Source organism: Cebus imitator, unplaced genomic scaffold (genome assembly GCF_001604975.1).
Source record: "Cebus imitator isolate Cc_AM_T3 unplaced genomic scaffold, Cebus_imitator-1.0 Scaffold681, whole genome shotgun sequence".
NCBI classification, from domain to species: Eukaryota; Metazoa; Chordata; class Mammalia; order Primates; family Cebidae; genus Cebus; species Cebus imitator.
Genome location: NW_016107996.1, coordinates 476,077 through 491,494, shown reverse-complemented (window position 1 = coordinate 491,494; position 15,418 = coordinate 476,077). Strand labels below are relative to the sequence as shown.

The 15,418-nt window shown below is 38.9% G+C and overlaps 1 non-coding gene and 1 pseudogene across 2 annotated transcripts in view; both read left to right on the top strand.

Moving 5' to 3' along the window:
- Window positions 1-14,764, top strand: part of LOC108296056 — a 34,302-nt pseudogene extending 19,538 nt beyond the window's left edge. Inside the window, exon 5 of the transcript XR_005198320.1 lies at window positions 13,052-14,764. The product of XR_005198320.1 is annotated as a telomeric repeat-binding factor 1-like (transcript). The remainder of the gene's footprint in view (window positions 1-13,051) is intronic.
- On the top strand, window positions 1,038-1,111 carry TRNAT-UGU. Its single transcript has one exon. It is a non-coding gene; the product is annotated as a tRNA-Thr (tRNA).
- Window positions 14,765-15,418: the final 654 nt, after the last annotated feature.

Here is a 15,418-nt window from a genome sequence, read left to right as displayed (position 1 = left end):
AAAAAAAAAAAAAAAAAAAAAGTAGAAATAAAAAATTTAAGTATAATTTATAATCTCATGAAAATCAAATTTATTGGAATAAATTTAATAAAAGAACAAATGGAGTGTTATGCGTATGGATTAAAAGTTTCAATGTTGTCAAGATATCAGTTCTCCCTAAAATTTATCTAGTCATCCAAAGGAATCCCAATCTAAACCCAATAATTTTCCTTATTGCTTTTGTGGCAAAGAAATGGAGGTGATTTCTAATTTTCATCCTCAGCTCCGTAATTATAAATCTTGGTAGCAACTTCAGAATTAATTGCTCAAATAATCCATTTTAGAAACAAGATTGAGATTCCAGAGTACGTTCGGAAGTTTTCTTTAATTAGCCCTAAATGTAATCCCTAACCTTTCCAAACCCAGAGACACATTCAAACCGATTCCCCTGTCTTGACAAGTGCAGTCCAGAGAAGTAAGATATTATAAAAGAGAAGCTGCCTGGTTCTGAGAAAGTGCTGAGACCAAGTCTAAAGAAAAATAAGCCCAGAAGGCAATCTCTAGAGCGATGCTCATACTGGGACGGGGTTGACGCTCCGGTCCTCTGCCCTCCAAATCGCTGCCTCCTGAGTGCACCTGACTGTCAGAACACCACATGCCCCAACTCGGTTATCTACAAGTCTCCTGTGGAGTTCCTTTGTTAGACACCCACCCCTCCAGGACGTGCGAACAACGAATCATTAAAATGATAAGGAGTAGTGCCTGAAAATGTTGCTTTTAGGAGACTTTATCACATTTGGAAAAAGCGAGTAGCCTTGACTTTTACTTGTGGTTATCCTTGGACTAATTGAAGGATTAATGGTACTAATATTTAAACTGCCCGAAACTTTGTCCGCTTGTGTTAGTTCCGCAGTGCATCTTACTAAGTAAGCCAAACGTATTTTTGGCGTTTGCGTCTTTTCTCACAGCAAACTGTTCTAGAATGCAGAGATGACATGCCAAGAATATTTTATTTAAAAGCAGGAATAGGTCCAATAGCCAGCTTTCCTGCACCTGTGGGCTCTATGGCTTAGTTGGTTAAAGCGCCTGTCTTGTAAACAGGAGATCCTGGGTTCGAATCCCAGTAGGGCCTTGGGGCTTTTATTTTCACTAGAAATCCAGTTCTTCATTAACCCCTACTGTTCCTAGATTCACCACCGTATTCCAATATACCGCAAGTTCTAATGCAATAAATGGTAGGTTATGTGAAGGCAAGATTCCCAGCCTCAAAGAATAAGATGAGAACCATCTGGTAAAGTTTTGAATTGAATTCTGGCAGCAGATCCTTTTTTTCCAACAAATATTTATTAAGATTCTCTGTGTTATGCACAGACTCAAAGCCTATATAGATGTAGATTATGCCATCTCTAGAATGCAATAATGTTCAGCTCTACAGCTGATTTCAGAAGAGTACATATAAATTAATATACCACCATAAATTCATAAAGCAACCATAAAATAGAGGGGAAATTAGTATATTTACGGGTCCTCCTTGCCTTTTGGAGATAACAGGAGGAAAATAACTTTTAAAACCCGGTTAATCTTCTTACAAAATGAACTAGGAACACTTTATAGTGATGGCCAGTTAGAAGCTGTATTTGCCAGAGGCTGGTGCATCTCTGGGGCTGAAACAAAAGTGCTGAAGGAATACAGCATATTAAGAAAAAATTTCAAACACGCAAAGCTAATAAGGCCAACCTTAGTTGATTAGTTTCATATGCGTGTGTTTGCATCTCTTGTTATTTTGACCATTAAGCCAACACAGATTTATTGACTGCCTTCTATGTGCAAGGTACTGCTCCAAGTGCCAGGGGTAGTCTGGGTTAGTAGACCTAACAGTCTCTAACTGTAACAGCCTTGGAGATCTGCCACAGCATTCTGTATGAAGCCAACCTCATGCCAGGGAGCTCCAAACCAAAGACTGAAGATGGCAGAGATATCAGGGCCTGCCAATTTCTCCCATACCTGGGACCTCTCTAGTGAGGAACCTTTGTTCTAGAGCTTCCCATTGGCTGGCAATGGAAATGTGAAGTAAGGTGGTAGAGCATAAGGACCAGAAACCAAGAGGCTGCAATTATCACAACAACCAGCAAGGATGGAGGGGCAGACAGGGGGCCTGACCAGCACAGCACTGTAGATATCCCTATGGGAGCACATAGCCGGGCCATGAGACTGCTGCTTAAGGCATATAATCAGAAGAAAAGAATGAACAATAAAGAGGCTGAGGGTGATCACTTCAAATAAGCAAAAGAAAGATGAAAGAAAAAGAAAGAAAGAAAGAAAGAGAGAGAGAGAGGAAAGAAAGAAAGAAGGAAAGAAAAGAAAGAAAGAAAGAAAGAAAGAAAGAAAGAAAGAAAGAAAGAAAGAAAGAAAGAAAAAGAAGAAAGAAAAAAGAAAAGAAAGAAAGAAAAAGAAAGAAAGAAAGAAGGAGAAAAAAGAAAAGAAAGAAGAAAAGAAAGAAAGGGAAAAAAGAAAAAGAAAGAAAGAAAGAAAAAGAAAGAAAGAAAGAAAGAAAGAAAGAAAGGAAGGAAGGAAGGAAGGAAGGAAGGAAGGAAGGAAGGAAGGAGAGAGAGAAAGAAAGAGAGACAGAGGGAAAGAGAAAGAAAGATAGAAAGACAGAAAGAGACAGAGAAAGAAAGAAAGAGAAAGGAAGAAAGAAAGAGAAAAGAGAAAGAAAGAAAAAGAAAGCTAGCTAGCTACAATGGACTTTTAACTTTTTAGTCTGACATCTGGCTATAGTCACAAGAGTTTTGTTATTGTTCTTTGGGATTTTTATCATTACTATGAATTAATTTTGTCAAATGTAAAAACTGTAAAAAAGTGATGAGGTAGCTTAGCCCCAAAGTGAAGGGTGCTAAAACACCATGGCATCTACCAGAAAGCATCCGTTAGGAGAAAAGTCGTGGCCAGTTGACATTCATCAGTTTTTATCACTAACTATGCTAAAACTGGCACAATGGACATGTGAATAGAGTGGCTGAGGTGGCAGAGAGAGAGACTACGAGACTACACAAGGGTGGAACAGAGTAAACTCCCATATACTAAAGCAGAAATAACAGGTGCTGCCTGTAAATGTCCAAAGTGCCAGCAGCAGTTACCAATGCTAAGGCTTTCCATAGCTCTATTCCTCAAGGAGACCAGTCAGCCACTTGGCAGGTTGATGATAATAGACCCATTCTACCATAGGCAGGCCAATGTTTGTTCTCACAGGAATAGACACCTATTCCTGGTATGGGTTTAACATTCCTGTTTATATAGCCTCAGTCAAGACCACTTTCTAGGGATATTTGGGTTCACATGCATGGAATCTCAAAAAAGCTAGTGTGTGACCATACAAACTGTCTAGGAGACCCACTTCCAGCAAGTCCATAATGATGAGACTCACTGGTCCTATTCCAGACCACGTCATGTAGGAGCACCTGGTCTGACAGAGAGTTGAACTGGCTTGCTGACAGCACAGCTGCAGCACCAGCTCAGAGGTAATACGGCATTCTTCAGGATGCAATGTGTGTACCACTGAATTAGAGCTCCTAAATGGTGCTGTGTCTCCAATAGGAAGAAAATGTGAGTCCAGAAATCAAAACGTGGAAGCATGATGGCCCCATTAATCATCACTTCCAGTGAAGCACTAGGGAACTTGTGTTTCCCATCCCCACAATTCTGAGCTTGGCAAAGTTAGACTCGTAGTCTCAAAGGCAATGCACTCTTGTCAGGAGATATAGCAAGAAGCCCATTAGCACACTGGGGTATGTTGGGGGTTGGGGGGCTAGGGGAGGGACAGTGGTGGCAGGGAGGTTGGGGAGAGGTAACAATGGGAGAAATGCCTGATGTAGGTGACGGGGGGATGGAGACAACAAACCACCATGGCATGTGTGTACCTGTACAACAATCCTGCAAGATCTGTACATGTACCCCAGAACTTAAAGTACAATTTAAAAAAGGCATTTTGGAATCCTTGTGTCCAGGGATCAGAAGAGAAGCTAGAGCTGTTTTTACATAGTGAGGTCAGGGATGAACATATATGAAGCTCAGATGGTTCACTTAGTTGCCTCTTGATATACCCTTGTTCAACTGTAGTCATAGATGGACAACCAGACAAACAGAATAGAACAAAGAACCAAAAGAAAAAATACTTTTATTTATAAATAAATAGGCCAGAGGATTAATGCAGAAAAATGAATTATTCAATAACAAGTGTGAGAAAATTGAGTATTCATGCAGAAAAATGCAAATAAAACTGAATCACTGTCTGATATCATACCTCTCCAAAAATCTATCCTAAATGTAAAATATTAGTATATAAAAACACAATTTTAAATTATTTGAAGGAAAGTGTAATATTTTAATCTTCCAGGGTTAGAAAATTTTTTCTTAATATCCAAATAGTACAATCCATGTAAAAATAAAAATAAGGCCAGGCGCGGTGGCTCACGCCTGTAATCCCAGCACTTTGGGAGGCCAAGGCGGGTGGATCACGAGGTCAAGAGATCGAGACCATCCTGGTCAACATGGTGAAACCCTGTCTCTACTAAAAATACAAAAAATCAGCTGGGCCTGCTGGCGCGTGCCTGTAATCCCAGCAACTCAGGAGGCTGAGGCAGGAGAATTGCCTGAACCCAGGAGGCGGAGATTGCGGTGAGCTGAGATCGCGCCATTGCACTCCAGCCTGGGTAACAAGAGTGAAACTTCGTCTCAAAAAAATAAATAAATAAATAAAAATAAAAATAAAAATAAATTAATCATAAAATCTTTTGTGCCTCAGAAGACATCACAAGCAAAACAGAGAGACGGGCCTCAAACTGGGATGTCAGAGATGGATCCAGGTTTTATAGAATCTGAATCCTATATAATCTGGTGGACCCTCTTGAAAAATAGAATACAAAATTATGAATGTATAATTACTACAGATACTCCTGCAGCCTTCAAAGCAACCCAGGCAAGTGAAGAATCCTAAATATCAAGGATATATAAAGACCTTTTTATAAGTCAATAATAAAAAGACCAACAGTCTAAGAGGAAAGTGTACAACGATATGAAACCTGCAATTAACAAATAAGGAAATACAAATTGGAAGATTCTCACTAGTAATAGAAAATGCAAATTTAAAAAATCGTATATAAAATTATACCAATAAGACTGGAGTAAGTTTTAAAGTCCAGTGATATCAAAAGTTGAAGAGCTCCAGCCTGAGCGACAGAGCCAGACTCCGTCTCAAAAAAAAAAAAAAAAGTCGAAGAGAATGTTGTCCAGCAAGAACTCTCACACGCTTCTAGAAGAAGTATTAAGTTGATAGTAATTTAGCAATATCTAGTGCACAGATTTCCAACTAGCACATCGTGGCACATAGTTGGGCTATGAATGCGTGACAGGTGTGTTGCTGAGATACTGATCTCCTTAGAGTGGCCATGAAAGACCAAGGGAAGTGAATAGCTATAGTTCTGGTTGCTTTCAGCCACAAGCAGCTTTATACATCAATCCCAGTTTGTTATACAATTATCACTTACTTACATACCGTGAGATGAGAAGGACTGAGAATAACTAAATGTGTCCATTAGAATTCTTAGTTGTAAACATCAGAATCCACTCTACGGATGAAATAGTAAAAGAATTTATTAAAGAATATCAGTTGATTTAGAGTCTCCTGAAAGGCCAGGAAACGCTAGAATTATGTAGTCAGGAAAAATGCCCAAATTTTACTCCCAGACTGATCATACAAGCAATCCCATGACAGCGGATCATTATCATCATTTTCAATATGAGCACGAAACACAGGGCACTACAGCATCGATCTTGGTCAATTTTGCTTCTAAAAGTTCTTAACATGCTCACACTGCTACACTCATTTACAGAATTCTGCACAGTGTCCCCATCCTCACAGTGCTCTCTTCTAAACTGACCTTTTTCATGAATATGTCTTATTAGCAAAATCTGTTACATGCCTGCTCACCATCTTCAGGGGAAGTTTAAAAATGAGTTTTTCTAGCACCTACTTTAAAGAGGCAGGAGTTATAGTGGGGAAAAGTCACAGCTATAGAAAGGGTGCCCCAAATATTTTGGGTAGCCACAAATATGTCAAATATTTACAACATCCAATATAGTAAAGAGAAATATATCCTATTAGCAATTTCACTACTGGACAAATGTCATTTCAAAAAGCTAAATGCACTAGAGAGGTTCTCACACATGCACAATCGTCCAGGCCTCAAGGAATAGACGTGGACATTGTCTCCAGCGATGTGCAGCTGGATGCACACTCAGAAGTGAGGTAGCCCTGCCAGGAGTCCTGGGGCTGCTGGTTGCTCTGGGTGCTCAGTGTCAAGAGAGGAGGATGGGGAGGAGGCTTTGTGCAGAACATGAACCATGCACCATAACTTCTTTTATTCTGCATTAGCCTTTGTGTCATAAAATAAAACACAGGTAACATAAAAGAAAAAAGATCTTAAAATGGTGAACTTTAATCAGAGGTAAACACCCTTTAACCATCAGTGAGAGATAAAATTTTGTCAGCTGACCTAGAAGCCCATCAATTGCCCCAGCTCAATAATAAAATCTTCCCTTTTAAAATGAAAATCAACCACATTCTGACTTTTATGGTCATCACTTCTTTGTTCTATTTTATATTTTCATTATCAAAAATATAGTTTTACTTTTAAAAATATGTTTTTTGCTCTCATTTGTTCTATAGATTCTCCTTTTAAATTGTGTGGTAGAGTTTCCTATTATTTGCATTTTTGTGGATTGTACCCAAAGGTATGGTTTAACATGCATCTTTATTACCTGTATTTTCTAGACATTTGTAGTTTGGTATAGAGATTTGCAGCTATTCAGTTTTTTTTCCCATGAGTTTTGATGATACTATATCATGTTTTTCACCAAGGGGTTTGTAGCTATTCAGTTTTTTTCCTGGGAGGCAGAGGTTGCAGTGAGCCAAGATTGTGCCACTGCACTCCAGCTTGGCGATAGAGCAAGACTCTGTCTCAAAAAGAAAGAAAGAAAGAAAGGTGTTGTGATTAACACCTTAATAATTTATCTGAGAAATTGCTTCAGAGGGAGATGATGATGAGTGAAGGGGAGGAAAGAGTACCAGGTTCTGTTATCCACTAAGCTACTGTGTGGCCTTGGGCAAGTTGCCTACACTTTCTTGGGCCTTAGATTCCTCATCTGTAAATTATGGGATTAGATGTATAATCTGTCTAAGACTCCTCCCACCTTCTACAATTAAGTGATTTTTGTGAAAGCCATCGTGTTTCTACATTTCATTCCTCAGCCTGACATTCAATAGTCTCCTTCACAAATTGGTCCCAGCAGTTCAGATATTTTTTCTATGTTACCCTACATGAGCTGTGTACTCCAATTATATTGACCTCACTTTCCCCAGCCACCCTGTGTACACTGAAGCTTCCATTCCGCGTTCCTCCATTTCTGCCCCTTTACACCCAGAATGCCGTCTTTGTTGTTTCCCCAACCAGATTTTTTTTTTTTAATGTCTTCTTAGGTTTATTTTACTTTTTAGTTTTTAATCATTTTATTTTACTTTGGATTCAGAAGGTACATGTGCAGTTTTATTACATGAATATATTGCAAAATGGTGTTTGTCTTCTAGTGTACTCATTACCCAAATAGTGACCATTGTACCAAAGGAGTAATCTGTCAGCCCTCACTCCTGTCCCAACCCCTGCCCCCAGTTTGTAGTCCCCAGTATCTGTTGTTTCCATCTTTATGTCCATATGTCCCGATTGTTTAGCTCCCACTTACAAATGAGAACATGTGGTATTTGATTTTGTTTCTGATTTATTTCGCTCAGGATAATGGCCTCCAGCTTCATCCATGTTGTTGCACAGGGCATGATTTCGTTCTTTTTTGTGGCTATGTAGTATTTCACGTTTGTTGCCTGCTTGGATGTCTTCTTTTGAGAAATGTTGGTTCCTGTCCTTTGCCCACTTTTTAATGGGGTCTTTTTTTCTTACTGTTTTTGTGTTTGTTTTTTTTTTTTTTTTTTTTTTTTTTTTTTTTTTTTTTTTTTTTTTTTTGTTGAGTTGTTTTAGTTCCCTGCAGATTCCGGATATTAGTCCTTTGTCAGAGGCATAATGCAAATTTTTCTCCCATTCTGTAAATTGCCTGTTTACCTCATAATCTGTCCACCTTGGTCTCCCAAAGTGCTGGGATTACAGGTGTGAGCCACCGTGCTGGCCTTATACTAACCAGATTTTACATATGTCTTACCATAACCTCAGTTAGAATAAACAAGCTTTCTGAATGCTGAACCTCCTGGAGGTTGTGTAGCAGTATCACTAAATGTGTCACCAAAATGGGCTTGGGTGAAATGTTAGTGACCCTGTTGGACTCTTACCCTATGTGCTTTCAGTTAACTTGATGACAATTGGGTTTGCCTTCTGAAAATAATATATTGCTTCCTGAGAAAGAAAAGAGCAATCCCTTTATGGAGATATTGGAAAATGCTAGTACTCAAGGAGGCACTGGTCTCCTTATGCAAGGAGGGAGCCTGTGATGCTGACCCAGGCATACACCGGGCTGCAATGAGAGTCAGAGGAAGATCCTTTCTAGACTGTGTTCTATAAATTGCTGATGCCACTGTACACTACACAACCAGGTAGGATAGACCCAAGAGGAAGTGCTCCTTGTTCAGGTATCTTTATTTTAGCGAGTGCAGAATAAGATGGGCTAAACCTCGAGAGCAATTCTGAGATACCAAAACAAAGTGGAGTGTGATGCAAATAAAAAGATAACTAGAAACTTGACTGGATTAGAAGACAGGTAGCAAGGCTCAAAGCAGGGAAGGCCATAAATGACAAGAGGACAGTATACCCTAGGATAGATGAACTAGAGAGATATTCTTCTTTAGCATGGCTTCCATGTGGATGTTAATTTATTTTAGGGACTGAGTGACTCTGAGGACATTAGCTATCATTTTTGTTGAGTCTAATCCTACTATCAGTCAATAATGGAGCTATAATTTTCATATAATTAGCCAAATACCTACAAGTGAACAGACCTTGAACTTCCTCTATGTTTCTGAGAGAGGGCTTAAACCTCCAAATGTGACACCCTTGAAGGGTAAATCAAGCTATGGACACTTAAGACACCGGGATGATGATATAGTATTTTGAACATTATAATTTGCCGAATGTCTGTTGAACCACCTGATGCAATGCAACTTGTGCCTCCTCTCTTTCTCTTTTTTTGCACTTTTTCCTCCTTATATTCACCTCTCTTTTTTCTTTTATCCATTGTCCCTTTTTTTCTGATCACCTACATTTTTTCTACCACATAAGCATCATTTCTTTATAAGTCTTCACCCTGTCCCCACTAAAGGTATTTCCCAGATATTTGTTCTTGCAGGGAGGAAGCAGAGACAGTGGGTTCAATTAGAGGTGATGGGGTCACATTTTTTAAAAAGGGCAAGAAAACCCTAGTAGGGAGTCAAAGCATAAACACCCTATATCAGAATTTATGAGTAGCTATTACTAACAGCTTATGAAAATAAGGTCCAAAGGTAGACAGTTTGAGGTTGTTATTTTGCTCTACAGAATCATCAGGGATCTAGGTCCCTTTCACCTTGTGACTGTCCTCATATACAGCTTCTCTTGGCCGCTGAAGCACTGGCCACCAGTTGTGCATTCTAGTCAGCAGAAAGGGCAAAAATACAGACTCTTCTGGCTAAGTCAGCATTTTTCAAGGAGCCTTCTGAGAATGCACAAATTCTTACATCTAGTTAGCCAGAATTTAGTCGCATGACCACACTTTGCTACAAAGGTAACTGGGAAATGTAATATTCATTTCAGGTGCCAGCGTACAAGATAGAAATTGTAATGGTTATTTGATTAAAAAGGAGAGAATACTTACTTAGTAGGCAAACAGTCTCTGCCCTAGTCCCAAATAAAGGTATAACATTCAAGTTCTGAAGTGCAGAAGCCAACCCTTAATAAATGTGTGATGACGATCTATAAATAAATGAATGAATGAGAGAAGGAGTACAAGGAACAGAATCAGAACTAAGAGATTCAATGGTGTTTTAATGAACAGTAGGAAGGTGGGGGTGGGGAGTGGGGATAAAGCAAGAGGGAAAAGAGGAAGTGAGGAACAAGAACAGATACATCTCTGAGTTAGAAGTCCCTAACACATCATGCTTTTTAAAATAATAGCATTAAAAAGCTTTATTTAAAAATGCAGTTTAACTCTATTTTGAAGTGATATCAAAAGATATTTTTATTTTATATATTTATTTTTTGAGAGAGTCTCACTGTTACCCATGCTGGAGTGCAGTGGGGCGATGTGGGCTCACTGCAACCTCTGCCTCCCAGTTTCAAATGATTCTAGTGCCTCAGCCCCTCAAGTAGCTGGAACTACAGATGTGTACCACAATGCCTGGATAATTTTTTGAATTTTTAATAGAGATGGGGTTTCACTATGTTGGCCAGGCTGGTCTCAAACTCCTAACCTCAAGTGATCCGCCCACTACTACTAGAAAAAAACTTATCCCTGCTTCCCTAATTTAAGAATTATTTTTATTTCTTCAAATCATCTATTTAGTGTGATTGATAGATATTTTTTTCAGTGTACTTGGAATTTTATGACTTGGTACATTTTTATTAATCACTCATTTTAAAAATTACTCCATGTTTCTGCATAATCATACTTATTACCTTATGGTCTATATAATAGTTTTAGGTCACTTTAGGCTTCATATATACATACATACGTGTGTGTGTGTCTGTTTGTATGTACATACACACAGTCATGTGTTACTTAACAACAGGGATACATTCTGAGAAATGCATCATTAAGCAATTTCATCATTGTTTGAACATCATAGAATGTACTTACACAAACCTAGATATAATCTACTACACACCTAGGCTATATAGTATGACCTGTTTTCCTAGGCTACAAACCTGCACAGCCTATTACTGTACTGAATACTGTAGGCAGTTTAACAATGGTAATTATCTGTATATCTAAACATATCTAAAAATAGCAAAGGTACAATAAAATATGGTATGAAAGATTTTAAAATAGTATACCTGTATAGGGCAACTGTTATAATCTTATGAGGCTACTGTCTTATATGCAGCCCATTGTTGACCAAAACATTGTTAATCACAGCACATGACCTGTATAGACAGGGCCACTACTATCTCCATTTGGGATACATTTCACAAAAGGTGAAATAGCTGGGTAAAAAGATTGTCATATATGTTTAAGCATTGCTAATAACCACATTTTTGTCTAATGGACACTGTTAACCTTGCAACCAAAGAAATGGCACCTTTAAGATCTACATGTGCCTGGTGCAGTGGCCCACACCTGTAATCCCAACAATTTGGGAGGCCAAAGTGGGTGGATCACCTGAGGTCAGGAGTTTGAGACCAGCCTGGTCAAGATGGTGAAACCCCGCCTCTACTAAAAATACAAAAATTAGTCAGGCGTGGTGGCTGGCACCTGTAATCCAAGCTACTCGGGAGGCTGAGGCAGGAGAATCACTTGAACCTGGGAGGTGGATTTGCAGTGAGCTGAGATCATGCCATTGTGCTTCAGCCTGGGCAAAAAGATCCACATGTAAGGGTACCTGGTTAACTAACCTCTTAAAGCCAAGGGAGCTAGCGAATCAGGAAACCTGGATATAAGTCCTGGGTCTGCTGACCTCAGCAACACACTTTATTTATCTGAGGTCTGGTTGTTTCAACTCTAAAATGAGTGGTTTGCATATTTTTTAAAAAATGAAATACGCATATATTTAAAAATACATAGCAATATATGTACAGTGAAATTAAATATTACAAAGCAAAACCATGCATAAAACCACTACCAAAGTCAAGAAATAGAACTGTTACCAGTGCCCCAGAAGGCCCCAGTTGTACTCCCTGCTAAGCTCTATTCCTTTCCTCTTCCCTGTTGTGACTTTTAACATCAGATATTAGTTTTTCCTGTTATGAGCCTTATATAAATGAAATAATGAAGTATGTGTGTTTTCTCTTCTTTTACTCACTATTCTGTCTTTTACTGTCTTTTACTGTTATGTTTGTGAAGTTTATCAGCATAGTCTACAGCTGTAGTTTATTCATTTTCATTGTTACATAGTATTCGGTTGTCCGAATAAACTTTTTTAATCCATCCTACTGTTAATGGACATTAGGGTTGTTTCCAGTTTAAAGCAATTACCCAAAAATGCTTCTAAGACATGTCATTAGATGCACGCACATATGCACTTCTGGTGGCTGGGTCACAGAATATGCACACATTCAACTTTAGTACATACGCCAGAGTTTTCCACCAGTGTACGCTCTCATGAAAAATATATGAAAGTTCCCACTGTTTCATAATCCTTGCTGAAATTCAGCACTGTGAATCCATTTCCAGCAGGGATTTCAGCATTGAGTTTGTGATATCTCAGAAACACCCAAGGACCTATCATATTGGCAATATGTAAAAGGCGGAAAACATAAAGTTCATCAGGCTGTGTGAAAACAGGCACTCTCACACTTCACTGTTACACCCTACAAAGGTATCTCTCTTATTGTTCATTGCAGCATTATTTGTTAAAGCAAAACATTGGAAGCAACCCAAATATCCACCCCTAAGAGACTGGTTAAAAAAATTATGATACATCTACACAATGAATTATTATGTAGGTGTGAAAAAAAAGAGGACTACTTCTGGAAATAGATTTAGGACATTTCTAGGCTCTTCTGTTAGGTGATAAAGAAAGGCATGAAAGAATGTATATAATCTAACTTATGGGGTCAAAAAGGTAAATACTTTTGTAAGAAAAAAGGGAGGAGGGAAAGGAGAGGATAAATAAATAATGAAACTGGGATATGAGTATAAGGGGTAAAGGGACTAGGGATGGAAGCAGAACTCCTCTATACCTTTTTATATAATGTGGATTTTGAATTAAGTAAATGCTTTGAATTTTCAAAAAAGAATTAAAAAGGGATGAAAGCAAAGCCTGAAATGGAATATAAACAGAAACCAGTGATCCTAACTGTATATCATTTGTAATATAACCATATAGAGAAAAGAAATAATTCAAGTAAGACATTTATCCAGGGAGGACGCCTCCTCAGCTGCTCCGAGTCCCCGGGGCTGTGCTGATGGTAGGGATGCCGACGCTACCGAGGAGCGGGTAGCAGAAACGGAGAGAAACGACGAGGAGCAGTTCGACTGCCAGGAACGGTTCGAGTGCCAGGTGCAGTTGGGAGCTCCAGAGGAGGAGGAGGATGCGGGCCTTGTGGCCGAGGCGGAGGCTGTGGCTGCTGGCTGGATGCTCGATTTCCTCTGCCTCTCTCTTTGCCGAGCTTTCCGCGACGGCCGCTCCGAGGACTTTCGCCAGACCCGCGACAGCGCCGAGGCTATTATTCATGGACTATCCAGTCTAACAGCTTATCAGTTGAGAACTGTATATATATATATGTCAGTTTTTGACAAGAATTGCAGCAGGAAAAAACCTTGATGCACAGTTTGAAAATGATGAACGAATTACACCCTTGAAATCAGCCCTGATGATTTGGGGTTCGATTGAAAAGGAACATGACAAACTTCACGAAGAAATACAGAATTTAATTGAAGTTCAGGCTATAGCTGTTTGTATGGAAAACGGGAACTTTAAAGAAGCAGAGTAAGTCTTTGAAAGAATATTTGGTGATCCAAATTCTTACGCGCCTTTAAAAAGGAAATTGCTTATGATAATCTCTCAGAAAGATACATACCATTCTGTTTTTCAACACTTCAGTTACAACCACATGATGGGGAAAATTAAGAGTTATGTGAATTATGTGCTAATTGAAAAATCATCAACCTTTCTAAAGAAGGCAGCAGCAAAAGTAGTAGAAAGTAAAAGAGCAAGAACAATAACTTCTCAAGATAAACCTAATGGTAATGATGTTGAAATGGAAACTGAAGCTAATTTGGATACAAGAAAAAGTGTTAGTGACAAACAGTCTGCGGTAACTGAATCCTCAGAGGGTACAGTATCCTTATTGAGGTCTCACAAGAATCTTCTCTTATCTAACTTGAAGCATGGAACCCAGCAACAAGAACTTAGTAAAGAAAGAAGAGTAGGAACTCTTCAAAGTGCAAAAAAGAAAAAAGAAAGCAGAAGAGCCACTGAAAGTAGAATACCTGTTTCAGAAAGTCAACCGGTGACTCCTGAAAAACATCGAGCTAGAAAAAGACAGGCATGGCTTTGGGAAGAAGACAAGAATTTGAGATCTGGCGTGAGGAAATTTGGAGAGGGAAACTGGTCTAAAATACTGTTGCATTATAAATTCAACAACCGGACAAGTGTCATGTTAAAAGACAGATGGAGGACCATGAAGAAACTAAAACTCATTTGCTCAGACAGTGAAGACTGATTGCGTTTCTAAAAGCTTGATGAAAGGACAGTTAAGTACATGTAGATCACTACATTTTGTTTGAAACTTGCATCATTGATGTATTTTAAAACTTTTGTTTAAAGCATTACAGTATTTTTCTGTGACCATCGATATAAAGGTTTGTGCTCTAAGAATTAAAGTATATGCTATCATTGTGTTCTTTAAGAACCTTTTGATAAACTGTAAATTTGTTGAACCCTGCCACATTTAGTATCCCCACCTCCAAATCCTATTCCAGTGAAAAAATTAAAAGCTGATCTGAAAAAAATATTTTAATTAACCTATTTTGTGTCTGTAGGCTGACCTCAACCCTGTAACGTAACCCATTAAAATGAATTTTTTAGATAATTGAATAATAATAGTCCTTTGATATGAGATAGTGACTTAGTTTATGGCCTTAATATACTGCTTAATTAATTAAGACATTCATTAATAGAATGATAAATGTACAAAGTAACCTATAAGTATGACATACGTTTGCTTTCAGTGGCTTCATGTAAAGAAAAAAACTTGAAAACAGTAATACCCAAGAACACATGGGAACAGTAGACACTGGGGAGGTAGGGTGGGGAGCAAGAGCTGAAAACTACCTACTGGGTACTCTGCTGACTACCTGAGTGAGGGGATCACCTGTACCCCAAACCTCAGCATCACAAACCTAGTATACCCAGCTAACAAACCTGCCCATGTGTTCCCTGAATCTAAAATAAAAATTGAAATAATTTTTTTTTAAAAAAGCAAAAGACGGCCAGGTACAGTGAGTCATGCCTGTAGTCCCAGCACTTTGGGAGACCGATGCGGGCGGATCTCAAGGTCAGGAGATTGAGACCATCCTGGCCAACATGGTGAAACCCTGTCTATACTTTAAAGAATAAAAAAAAAAAAACTGGGCATGGTGGCATGCATCTGTAGTCCCAGTTACTTGGGAGGCTGAAGCAGGAGAATCACTTGAACCCAGGAGGCGGAAGTTGCAATGAGCAGAGATCGCACCGCTGCACTCCAGCCTG